General features: G+C 36.6%; 1 protein-coding gene and 1 pseudogene across 5 annotated transcripts in view; one reads left to right on the forward strand and one right to left on the reverse strand.

Moving 5' to 3' along the window:
- FARS2 (phenylalanyl-tRNA synthetase 2, mitochondrial) overlaps positions 1-13,473 on the forward strand; it is a 477,859-nt gene that overhangs the window by 261,939 nt on the left and 202,447 nt on the right. The gene's annotated exons all lie outside the window — the stretch shown is intronic.
- LOC118725046 lies at positions 8,726-8,825 on the reverse strand (annotated as a pseudogene).

Raw genomic sequence — 13,473 nt, forward strand, 5'->3', positions numbered from 1 at the left:
TCTAATTTCTCCTTTCCAGTGAAGTTTCTTTATCAAGAGTAGGCTAGCTCTTCTGATTACTCAGGCCCACATGATGATAGCAGCCACTAATGTTTGTTCACCCTTGGAGGGCTCATTTCTCTGGAATTTCATTCATTTAAGCTTGTATCCAGATCTCTTCAATATCTTTCTATGGCAGGTAATATTTTTAAAGTTATTGTTTTATCCTTGTTCCTGAAATTTTTTTGCAAACTTTTGCACCAAAAGTTAATCATTGATTTGATCCTTTGGTTTTATTTTTAATGGCCTTTTAAAAATTCTGATCCCTCCCACACTCTCTTCCTTGGCAACCATCAGATTCTTCTCCATATCTATGTGTCTGTTTCTATTTTTTTTTTGTTTATTCATTTGGACTTTTAAAAATCCTATTTTTTCAAAGGAATCTTATTTATTTTTTAAATCTAGAAACAGGACCTTCTATAATAGGTAAATTTGGAATAAAGACCCATCTAAATAATTAAAAGTAAAACCTGGCTAAGGAGCTAAGTTTCTGTCATTTAATTTTTCATTTATTAAGTCATTTATTTAATCATCAAACATTGATGGAACACCAACCAACATTGTACAGAGCAGTGTGCTCTGCAGAGGGGTGAGCAAGCACAGATGAGTAACAGTTGCTACCACAAGTTAGTGGCTTAAGTGCAGTTTTTATTATATTCACAGTTGTCTTCTATTAGGGGACATAGAGATATCCAGGAATAAACTATGGATCTCTTGTATTAAGTATCATTTAAAAAAAATCTTTCCTGCCTTCAGAGTTGAAATCAGTGTATGCATAATTGCACTATTATGGAATTTACATTGTTGCCTTTGTGTAAGAAATATAAGAACTTCTGATGGGGCAGTTAGTATTTGATTGCTGAAACCATATATTTCTATAAAATACTTTGTAATTTGTAGATCACAGAGAACTATTTCCTAATTATTCACTTATAATTAGTATATATTAATTATACTCTTGGTTAGTTTCTTATTACAAATAAACAAATTACCACAAACCTAACAGATGAGAACAACATGTCTATTATTTTACAGTTGTGGAGTTTAGAAATTCAAAATCTATCTGAGTGGCTAAAATTAAGGTGTCAGCAGGACTGGGTCCTTTGATAAGTGCTAGGGGAAAATTCACCCCTTGCCTTTCCCAGCTTCTAGGGCTGTCCTCGTTTCTCACTCATGGCTCTGTATTGCCTGTTCTCTTCGCTTTCCCTCTGTCACGTGCCCTTCTCTCCGAATTTCTGTCTCCCTCTTATAAGGACCCTTGGATGGAGCTCACCAAGATTATTCAAGATTATCTCCATATCTCTAGATCCTTTCTTATTTACATTTGTGAACTTCTTTTTAAATATAAGGTTATATATTCATAGGTTCCAGGGATTAGGACATGGGTGCCTTTTAGAGGCCTTTATTTAGCCTATCACATATCCCTTTGTATATTCCATTTTCATTATGGCAACTTGCTTGCCTTCAGGTATCATAGAGCAGATTTGGTGTTAGGTATAAGTGATACAGATGGTGTTAAGTGTTGGCAGTTTGTAACTATTTGTGTTGAGTGGTCATGCTTATATATGTGAGGAGAATAGGAGACTCATTTTGTCACTGTTAGCGTGTCTTAAGAAAAGTACTTAACATGATTATAATACAAGACTTCCCCAGAGGGGAGGAGAGGAAATGTGGAGGAAAGTCTGCGGCAGCCATGATCTCCTGCCTTCTCTGCCCAGGAAACTTGGGGAGCCATTTGGGAACCATATTGTGCAGGGTTGGCAGGAGGCAGAAATGTCTCTTCTCTCATCTCCCTCAGTCCCTCTTAGCTTATGCTTTAGGCTCTCTTGGCTTCCGTGGCACCTTCCTCTGCATAATCTCCACTGTTCTGTAAATCCAGCCAGACGGCTGCCGTGGCGCTCTCTAGGTGCCAGCAATAGTCTGATTCATTGTCCCGAGGCCTCATCTCTGCTATGCTTTCCAGAGTACTCGAAAGCTATTGTTTAAGTCTAATAAGTAAGAAACTCAAATTATAGTGTGGTTTTAACTCTTGGTTTTTTTATTTCACGTGTTTTGAGTTTAAATGCTTGCTTTTTGTGGCTCTCTTTACTCTACCTGGATCAAGGCTTGAAATAAGTAGATGAGCAAGCTGGTGCTTTATCATGCTAGTGTTGTCTTGTTCTGTGCAGAGATCTTTCCCCCCACACGACCCAAGTCCCCTTCTGGGTTCATTCTGGGCCCTTGTGTGTATGTCTGGGCCCTTGTGTGTATGTTCCAGAGTATTGAATTGAATATTCAGTACTCTAACTTTTGTTCATTCTTTAAGTGTTCTTTAAACAAACCTGAATTATAGATTCAATATTTAGTGCTATACAGAGTAATACTTATTATTAATAATGATTCATTAATCAACATTGTAAATTTTATTCACATATTTTGCTTAAAACTTATTAATTCCATGTGTGTCCATAGTTGCTCAAAAAGTCAGTCCCCATTTGATGAAATAATTCAACAGTGTTGGTTATTATCTTTCTTTCAAGTGAAGGACTTTTATTGGCTCTCTTTGTGGGTGGAGACTATGTTTATTCCTCATCCTGGATAATATCTCGAATGCCTTTCACTGCAACAGGAATAGGTGAGAACAGGTGAGCAGTGACATGCACACCGATCATATCAAACCTTATTGAAGATCATAATAATCATAGTGATTAACACTCAGTTAAACCTTGCTCTTAGTTCAGCATTGTTCTAAAGACTTTACATGTTTTAACTTAGTCTTCTTAATAGTCCTCTGAGTTTAGGTTCTGTTATTCTGTCCATTTCACAGATGAGGAAACAGTAGCTGAGTGGTCACTGTGTATTAGCACAATGTATTGTTCATTCAGGGCTTCAGAGAGCCATTGCCTCAGTTTTATAGTGAGTATAAGATTTATAGGTCAGTTATTCAGAGCCAAAGGATTTACATTTTATAACAAATTCAAAGATCAGCATATAATTTGTACAAAGTAAATCATTCGGTTTTAATTATCTAATTTACGAAGTTCCTGGCAACAAGCTACCTTTATTAATGCTTGTCAAATTTTAATGTACCGATGAATCACATGAAGATCTTGTTACAATTCGGATTCTGATTCCGTATGCTCAATCTGGAGCCTCAGATTCCGTGTTTCTAGCAAACTCCCAGGTGATACTGATGTCGGTCCATGCTCCACAGTGCAAATCTGCATAATGACGGGCAGAATCATCTTATGTGTCAAAGCTCAGCTACCTCATCTGTAAAATGTGATGATGAGGTGAAATAGTCTGATCAGGTGATTAAGTACACTTTCTCCTCTTTTGCACTATGAATTTCAGTTTATCATAAATATCACTATAATGTGATATCTACTTTATGATACTAATCTCAAAAGTCTTTTCTTTCTTCTCGTCCTATATTTAATTACTATGCATTTCAGAGTTGCAGTATTGTTATCCTTTTGGTTTTATGAACTGCCTAAACCCTTCCTTTCTTCTTCCTTTCTTTCATAATTTCTTTCTTTTTTGTTCACTCATTCATTCATTCTTTGCTGCTTATCAGGGAACTGTGGAAAGAAAGTAATACAGTTCAAATGCACATTTAAAAATTATGCTTAAGTCACAGATGTGTTTATGTGCTTTAAGTAATTTGCAAAGAGGAAGTGTTAATATTTAAATTATAACTAAATATAACTAGAAATGGTGAAAGATGAGACAGAAAGCACAAATAATTTGGTAGACATCAGCAGGGCAGTAACTATGAAAGGGTCTTATATTAACCCTGTCATCTCTGAGGTCAATCATGGACAGATTCCCCTGGGGAAACTGTGTCAGAGTTCATCCTTGCTCTTTCTGTAGCACCCCAAAGCAGCAGTGAATGCTGTGTTATATGAGGACTGAGAGTTTTGAAGATCAAGGTTGTCCATTTTCTTTATTCTTCCGGCAATCGGAGTTCAGTGCACCATACATCTGTGCATTAATTTGTTTATTACTATCTTATAATAATTGCCATTTGTTGAGTGCTAGGTCCAAGACACTGAATGAAATGCATTGCCTATGTTATAGCTTCCATTCATCACAACCCAATAGGGTAGGTACTTTAAACCCATTTTATAGATGATGAAACTGAGACTTGGAACCACTCCAGAGAGCTCCTAATATTGAACTACCCTGTTTCCCCAAGGATGAACCCTGAAAATAAGACAGTGTCTTATATTAATTTTTTTCTCCCAAAGTTGCAGTAGGTCTTATTTTCAGAGGATGTCTTATTTTCGGGGAAACACGGTAGTAAATTCTGTTGCTGCCTAGACAGATGCACTGCTGTGGAGTCAGTAAATGAAATTGACAGTTCCTGACTTCAAGTTGTTTCCTTCCAATGTAGATTTATCAGGAGATAATTATAAAATAACTAGAAGTTCGATGCAGAAATTCATACAGGGGCCCGGCCCCCACCACCACTGCCTCCTCTGCTTCCTCTGCCCCCTCTGCCTTCTCTGCCTTCTCTGCCTCAGCCCCTGCCACCTCAGTTTCATCTGTATGGCCTAATTAGCATATTATACTTTTACTAGAGGCCTGATGCATGACATTCATGCACTGGGGGGGGGGGGGGTGCACAACAACAGGGGATCCCTGAGTCTGGCCTGCACCCTCTCACAGTCCAGGAGCCCTTGGGGGATGTCCGACTGATGGATTAGGGGAGTGGGCCTAAACCGTAAGTCAGACATCCTTAGCACTGCCATTAGCCCTGCCCTGGAGGTGGAAAAGGCTCCCTGCTACCGCTGCTGTGCTCGCCAGCCATGAGCCAGGCTTCTGGCTGAGCAGTGCTCCCCTGTGGGAGTGCACTGACCACCAGAGGGCAGCTCTTGCATTGAGCTTCTGCTCCCTGTTGGTCAGTGTACATCATAGCCACTGGTTCCACCATTTGTTCCATTTGCATATTAGCCTTTTATTATATAGGATTATTATAGTTAGTGAGGTACACTGATGGAGCTATACATAGGTGAATGTAGAATTTGCTGATACTGACCAATGCATGTGGAGGTCAACATTTTCTCTTTTTAAAAAATCTTTTTTACATTTAAATTCTTTAAGTCTTTCCCTGTTTCTCCAGAATTGAATTAGGACTTGCGCCTGTGATTACTTGCTAATCTCCATGGCTTGGAATAGCTCCTAGATCCAGTTTTGCTTTCGTTATCATAAACGTTGTCTGATAGAGACTTAATGCAGGATTATGCAGTGTTTCCTCATTCAATTTCCAAATAAACCCAGCTGTGAAAATCTCATCAGCTTCATTGTGTTACAATAAAATTAATGGATCTCACATTTTTTGCACTATTTCCATGATCATTTTCCCCATCTCACACAAAAAAACACATACTGTATTTTCCGGCGTATAAGTCGACCCCATAATTTTTACACTGTGTTCTAATAAAAAGCCTGCTCAGATTGGCCAGAGTCAGAGAGGTGGTCTATTAAAAAAAGAACTGGTGTTGCCTCGGAAGTGGGGGGTAGTTTTATACAGTGAATATAGGCTTAAACCTATGTTTTAACTGTAAAATTAGGGGGTCGTCTTATACTCCGGAAAATACGGGCAAGTATTTTTCTTTTATTGGAAAGGGTTCATCCCAGAAAAGAACTAATAGAAAGAAGTAGAGGAAGAAGTGTGGAATATATTAATCATAAAACCTTTTAAATGTGCTCTGTAATCTTTGTTGACTTCCAAATGAGGAGAGATGCATTGAGCAAGATAATGGGCAAATTTGTATTGGGAATCATTATAGTGCTTATATATAAAGAATTCATAACAGGGCCTATTATACAGTAAACATTTCATCCATGTTAACTATTATTTATATTTTCACCACTACCACTGCTGTTACTATCACCATAACTACTACAACAGTGACCTGTGCAGACACTGTTCCAAGCACAGGAGAACACAGTCTTTGTGTTCCCTGGTCCTTGGTGCTTATGGTTTCCTTCTTCAGCTTGCTTTGCTAACATTGGTGTTATATAACCCGGCCTTAGGATGCTAGGTCATTTCGTTGATCCATGATCTGTGTAGACTCCTATGGATTGTGGCCCCATGAGTGTATTGGAGCCTCTCATAGGAGGCCTGCATTTATGACTGCCTTGTATTTTGTGAAAGCAGGAGTTCATTTACATTTTTAGAGAAGTGCTACCACACATTTCTTCCTTATTTAAAGCACCTTTAAAAAAAAAAAATTAGGAGGTCCTTAGCATCTACTTCCATAGCTTTCTTTAGTGTAGGCAGAAGGATATCTGTGATGTGACCTTTAGATGTACACACATTCAGTACCCATAATACATTGTCTTGGGTGTTAACCTTAAGGAAATGCACAAGAAATTTCTATTTATAGACAGCACATTAAACCTTAATCTTGCCAACATCTATAAAATTTGACAGGTTATATGCAGTATTTCTTAGAAATAATCTGACTAGAAGAGGTTTTGGTATTTTTATCTCTGGAATCAGAGGGATACATTAATACTGCAGAATCATCTAAACCAGATACTAATAGTTGATAGATCATAAAGTTAAAAGTTACAGTTTTAGTAATCATTTCATAATGTATATGTATATCAAACTATTATGTTGTACACCATAAATAGATACAGTTTTGATTTTTCAATCATACCTTCATAAAATTGATTAGAGAAAGTTATAGTTTTAAAAGGAAATCACCAGAACGGCCAGTATGGCTCAATGGTTGAGGGTTGACCTATGAACCAGGAAGTTTCAGTTCCATTGCCGGTCAGGGCACATGCCCAGGTTGTGGGTTCAATTCCCAGTGTGTGGTGTGTAGGAGGCAGCTAATCAATGATTCTCATCATTGATGTTTCTATCTCTCTTTCCCTTCCTTTCTTAAATCAATAAAATAAAATAAAAACATTTAAGAGAAAATCACCAGAATAAAGATCAGAAACAAACCAAGTTCTGAAGGACTTGCCATAGGAAGAAAGAACATGTTGATTAAGCAGCAGTGAGTAAGTCAATGGGTTTTTTCCAGGTGTACCTATGGAAAGTAATTCTTACAAAATAATAAGAGGTGCTTTTTTGCTTCAACCAAGAGAGACCAAACTCAGATGGCTTCAATAAGAACAAAACATTAGGAAGCCCTCAGTCTGCTCGGGTTCTAGAATCTGAGCGTGTTCCCCTGGGGTTTGAAAGGTGGCAGCAGGAGCAGCAAGTTAGACCATACAATAGGGTCCAAAGCAGAAGAGTGCCCTGGTTTACCTTTTAAGTGTGGGGAAAGTTTTCCGGAAGTCCTCATACTTTCCTCACATCTCATTTACAAGACAGTTGAAGTTAGCCTGCTGTTTTCTGATATTTATACTGAGTGCTTATGATTTTTGTATAATTTTACCACCAACAATGTCAGATGTGTTCAATTAGGCTCTTTAGGAAATACTATCTCTTAATTCTGCACTGTGTTTATGAATAGACAGTCAATTATGAAATAGGATGATGGGGCTACTAGAAATGTACTGTATCCTAAAATATTTTACCTTCTGTTGGCTAGTGCTTCAAACAATCCCTTAAAGTTTGCTTCTTTTAGTTTAATGCTTTGATTCCTAGTAAAATGTAAAAAAAACCTTATTTTGCCTATAACTGACTGTGCCTACGTTCATCCGAAAACTGGATGGGATTAGTGGATAATATGTTGCTATTCGACATTTTTTTCTCTGTTTGAGATTAAGTATAGAAATCAGGGCCATCATGGCACCTCCAAGCTAACTATATTGGCCAAAGAGAAAAGGGCTTAGATACTAATTTCAAGGTCAGTCACACTAGGAATGAGATCTTCAAAGTTATCAAAGAAAAGACAAGTGTTGACTAGAGCAAACACAAATGGAAAATTCAAGGTTTATATCCATGTCCTAGCCACCAAATAATTTATGTTACTAAGTTCTTAGTCAACATGGGGTAAGAGTAGTTGTTTTGTGTCTTTAATTGACCTCATCATGTGCTATAGGAGAAACAAATCTCTTCACTATTTCAATTAGAGCTGTGCACTGCTCCTTTACACTAAGGATAAGAGGAGGACATGGGTTCATCTGAAAATGTTAGGACTTAAGGTCGGCCTGTGTTAAGATAGAAAAATGAGAATTGCTTTGCAATAACACTATTGCACAGCTTTTCAAATGGTACATTTATGATGGCATTTTTACTGTGTAATCTTGTGATCTTGAAAATGAAGAATGGTTAAAGTAAGCAGTAATTTATATAGTGGATAGCTTAATTATTCTTTCTATCACTTGGCTAAGTAATGAATCAAATATTTTCTTTTGATAAGAGGGAAGAATTTATTTTCTAAAGGGCATCCCTATGAGATTTATAAATTACAATTACAGGCTATAATTCACTACCAAGGATACTGAATTTTAAGTAGATAGTGTTCCTAGAGTCCATTTGGAACTCCATGTTAATTGGTGTTTGCATACTAAGTAGCTATTTTATATTTATTTTTATTCATTTTTTAAATCCTCACCCGAGGATGTTTTTATTGGTTTTTAGAGAGAAAGAAAGGGCAAAAGAGAAACTTTGATGTGAGAGAGAGGAATTGATTGCCTCCCAGATTGAACTGGCAACCTCTGAGGTACTGGATAATGCTCCAAACAACTGAGCACCCACCAGGACTATTTTTATTTATTATTTATTTTTTTTTTTTTAAATATGGAATGCTTCACAAATTTGCTTGTCATTGTTGCTCAGAGATCATGCTAATCTATCATTCCAATTTTAGTGTATGTGCTACTTAAGTGAGCACTTAATTCATTTTTAAAGTGCTGAAATATTCTGAAGATGCATATATTCCTTGACTTGATTTTCTAATAAATAAGACTGTGTGCCCTCCACACAAATGTCTACTTCTATTCACTATGGTAGGATTTTACCACAGATTCTTTTAAAGAGTGAAAGCATTAGAAACAAAGTTATTCCTCTCTGATGACATTCTCCTTCCTGCTTTCCTCCCCAGAGGTGACCACTGACTTCAATTTGATGTTCATTGTTCTCATGTCATTTGCATATATCCAAAAATAATTTGTAGGATTGCTTCCAAATGTATATTAAACAGCCAAAGTAGTTAAATAATAGAAATTCAGAAAGATTTTATGAGAAAGTTGATGAGCAGATTCTAAAATATATATGGAAATAGAGAGGGCAAGGAAAAGGCAAATAATTAAATGGAAAGATTTTCTTCATCTAATGTCTTTTTAAAAGCTACAAAAATTGTGAGAGTGTGGAACTGATGCAAGACAGACACACAGGCCCAAAGAATTCAATAAGGATTCCAGAAACACACTTGTGTTATGCTAGACTTATGATATCATCTGCACTTGGAACAGAAAGACAGGAGGAAAGCCTTTAACGCAAGTGGAGGAGGGGTAGTTGAGTATCCACATGGAAAAAATGAAGTGAACCCATATTACTAATTATTCAAAAGTGAATTCCAGGGTGCTTGTAGGTCTAAACTCAAAAGACTATTTATACTGACTTCGAAAAAGTTATTTTACCACAATGATTCTTTGATTCTTAAAAATTTAACTAGAGGCCTGGTATACGAATGTGTGCCCTACGGAATCAGGCTGAAACCTACTCTCCAACATCGCCCAAGGGGTCTTGGATTGTGAGAGGGAGCAGGCCAGGTCGAGGGACCTCACTGGTACACGAGGGACCCCACCAGTGCACAATCGTGTCAGGCCCATCTTGCTCAGTCCCGATTGGCTGGACCCCAGCAGCAAGCTAACCTACTAGTCGGAGCGTCTGCCCCCTGGTGGTCAGTACACATCATAGCGACTGGTCAACTGTCTGTCCCCTGGTGGTCAGTACACATCATAGCGACTGGTCAACTGTCTGCCCCCTGGTGGTCAGTGCACATCATAGCAAGCGGTTGAGCAGCCTTAGTATATCATTAGCATATTGTGCTTTGATTGATTGAACAGATATCCGGATGACTGGACACTTTGCATATTAGGCTTTATTATATAGGATTGGGAAGATTGAACTAAATGAACTATGATGATGTAAAATTAAAACCTAATGAAATGTCTGATTTTGAAAATTTTGAAATTATTTAAAAAGGTTGATGTATGTTTTTTAGAAAGCCTTTTATCAAATTAGGAATGTTTATATTTCTAGCTTGCTAATGTTTTTATCATAAATAACTTAAAATGTAGGCCCTTCCATATATTTTGAGGTGATATCATTATGATGACAATGGTTATTTTTTGCATAAACATAATTTGGTTTAAATATGTTATCTTTTTTATATATTTATAGGTTTGATTTGCAAATATTTAGGATTTCTAAACCTGTATTTAGGGATAAGATAGGTCTGTAACTTTCTGTGTTTCTTATGTTCTTATCAGGTTTTGGTGTTAAGATTGTGCTATTTTCATAAAACTAATTTAGAAGTATTTCCCTTTTCTCTTTTTAGGATAATATTTTGAAGTTTAAAGTTATTTCTTTTGTAAGTTTTTGATCAAATTTACCAGTGAACTCTTCTGGGCTTGGTGTTTTCTATGTGGGAAGTTTTAATCCATGGATTACAGTTTTTTCTATTATTAAGCTATACAAACTTTGTTTTATTTTGTGTAAATTGTATTTTTTTTCCTAGGAATTTGTCCATTTCATCTAACTTTCAAATGTAGTGGCATGAAATTTGTTTGTGATATTCTCTTATTACTAGAGGTCCAGTGTATGAAATTCATGCACAGGTAGGCTGATCAGGGCCTTCCGGCTGCCAACCGGGGCCTTCCTTCCAGCTGTTGGCCAGGGTCTTGATTTCCTGAGGGGACACTTTGCATATTAGCCTTTTATATATAGAAATTTTGACATGAAAAAAACCCTATTTTTCCCATAGCTCAGTTAGTTAGAACATCGTCCCATTACACCAAGGTTGCACATTTAATCCCTGGTCAGGGCACATACAAGAACCAATGAATGCATGAAAGGGTAGAACAGCAAATATCTCTCTCTCTCTCTCCCTCTCTCTCTCTCTCTCCCCCCCCCATCTCTCTCAAATCAGTAAATTAAAAAACAAACTATTGCCAAAACATATATTTAAAAAAATAAAAAAAACTATTTTTTTAAAATATATTTTATTGATTTTTACAGAGAGGAAGGGAGAGAGACAGAGAGCTAGAAACATCGATGAGAGAGAAACATCAACCAGCTGCCTCTTGCACACCCCCTACTGGGGATGTGCCCGGAACCAACGTACATGCCCCTCACCGGAATCGAACCCGGGACCTTTCAGTCCGCAGACTGACGCTCTACCGCTGAGCCAAACCGGTTTCAGCAAAAACAAACTATTTTTAATTAGTCAATAGTTAAGCACATTTACTAACATTTTATTAAACTTTGTGCTCATCTTTTTTTTTTTTTTAATATATATATACACACTAAGCTTTCTTTTAGAGTCAGCTTTGTTTTCTTAATGAAGTATATCCTTGGAATATTTCTTATTTGAGGGATTATAATTAGTAAACTCTTTTGCTCTTTGTATATATGAAATGTGTTTATGTGGTCCTCATTCTTGCATGATAATTTATTGGGATATAAAATTCTAGAAAGGCTGTCATTCTCCCAAAGCACTTTGAATACACTACTTTTGACCTTTGTTTTTGAGAAATCTTATGTTAACCGAATTATTATTTCTTCCTAGATAATGATGCCTTTTCTTTTGGGTAATGTTTAAGACTTACCAGCTTTATTATGGTGCATCTTGGCATGAGCTTTATTTTTATTTATGCCATTTAAAGGATACTTTTGTTTAACTCCAGAAAAGTCTTCATTGTTAGCTCTATGAATATGTTTCTCCTCCTCTGTCCACCACCTTTTTCTGGGTCACCTCTTGTATATTGGAGCTTCTTGGTTATCAGCCATGTGACTACTTTTTATCCTCCTGTGCTGGTCACTTTCTCAGTATTTTCTATCAACTTAATAATTTTTTTAGTTTTTTAACATAACTATTTCATCTGTTTTTAAGATCACTATTTTTTTTTCTCTTAACTTCTTATTTTATTTCTTCTTGATTTTGTTTCCTAATTCCTTGATTTAAAAAATGACTGTTAGTTACTTTGTTTAGCAATTTGAATATCCTTATTATGTTACTTTAAAAACCTTAGTTATTCTGTAATATTAAATTTTTTTAAAGAGAGTTTGGTCGATGATATTGTTGGTTGTATGATTTTTCAGTGTTTCAGAAATAATAGTTTTCCAACCCATTTTGAATATATACTAATTTTTCTCCCTTTTGAAAATCACAAACACTGTTTATCCTTCCTTATCTTTCAGTCTTGCATGTCCTATTGGCCCAAGAGTGCCTGAGTTGACAACTAGACTTTTAATGTCATTTTTAAAATGCTCAGCCTGGCTGATGTTGCTCAGTGGTTGAGCATCAACCTATGAACCAGGAGATCACAGTTCAATTTCTGGTCAGAGAACATGACCAGGTTGTAGGCTTGATCCTCAGTAGGGGGCTTGCAGAAGCAGTTGATCAATGATTGTCTCTCATTATTACTATTCCTATCTTTATTGCCCTCACTCTTGCTCTCTGAAGTAAATAAAAATATATTTTAAAATAATAATAAAAAAATAAAATGTCCACCTCTTGATTATGTAGTCAGCAGGTTAGTGGGAGTTTGGTTCAAGAGACTCATTCTTTTTCTCTAGGCTTCTTTCTTTTCCCTGTAAAGGAAGAGTTCAACTAAAAGCATGAACTCATACCAGCAGCATGACAGGAAGTTGAAATGAGATCATGAGGCAGCAATTTTCTTCAGTAGTTAGGTTTTTGGATGAGTCCTTGTTCATCAGAAACCAAGGTATATAACATGAATCGGTTTGTTACAGTCAGCCTTTTCCCTGCCCTGACATTCATTGGCACACCCATTTCCACAGATGGACCGAGGCTTCTGAACTATTAGGAACCCCAACCTTCTCCCACACAAACAAAGCATACTTTTATAGAAATGACTCTATTTGATATTCTTCTTAAAGTAATAACTTGACTCCACTCAAATGTGTGTGTGTGTGTATAAATACATAAACAGATATTGAATATATTGTAAATTATTATGTAATATATACAATGTATATACATATAACAGGCAATTTACCATTGAATCATTTTTAAAATATTTATTGCTGAGAGTACTATAGATGTCCCCCTTTTTTCCACTTTGCCTGCCTCTACTCATTTCTGCCCTGACCCAGGCCTTCACCACCCTACTGTCTGTGCTCATAGCTAAGAGCTTTGGTTAATCTCTCCCCCTCCCCACCCCCCATAGGCCCTTTGAGATTTGTCAGTCTTTTCCATGGTTCCATTCCTCTGATTTTTTTTATTCATCAATTTATTTTGTTCATTAGATCTCCTGTTTGTTTATTTTGAGTTTAGATTCAATTATTTATAG

This window comes from Pipistrellus kuhlii, unplaced genomic scaffold (genome assembly GCF_014108245.1).
Source record: "Pipistrellus kuhlii isolate mPipKuh1 unplaced genomic scaffold, mPipKuh1.p scaffold_m20_p_2, whole genome shotgun sequence".
Taxonomy (NCBI): domain Eukaryota; kingdom Metazoa; phylum Chordata; class Mammalia; order Chiroptera; family Vespertilionidae; genus Pipistrellus; species Pipistrellus kuhlii.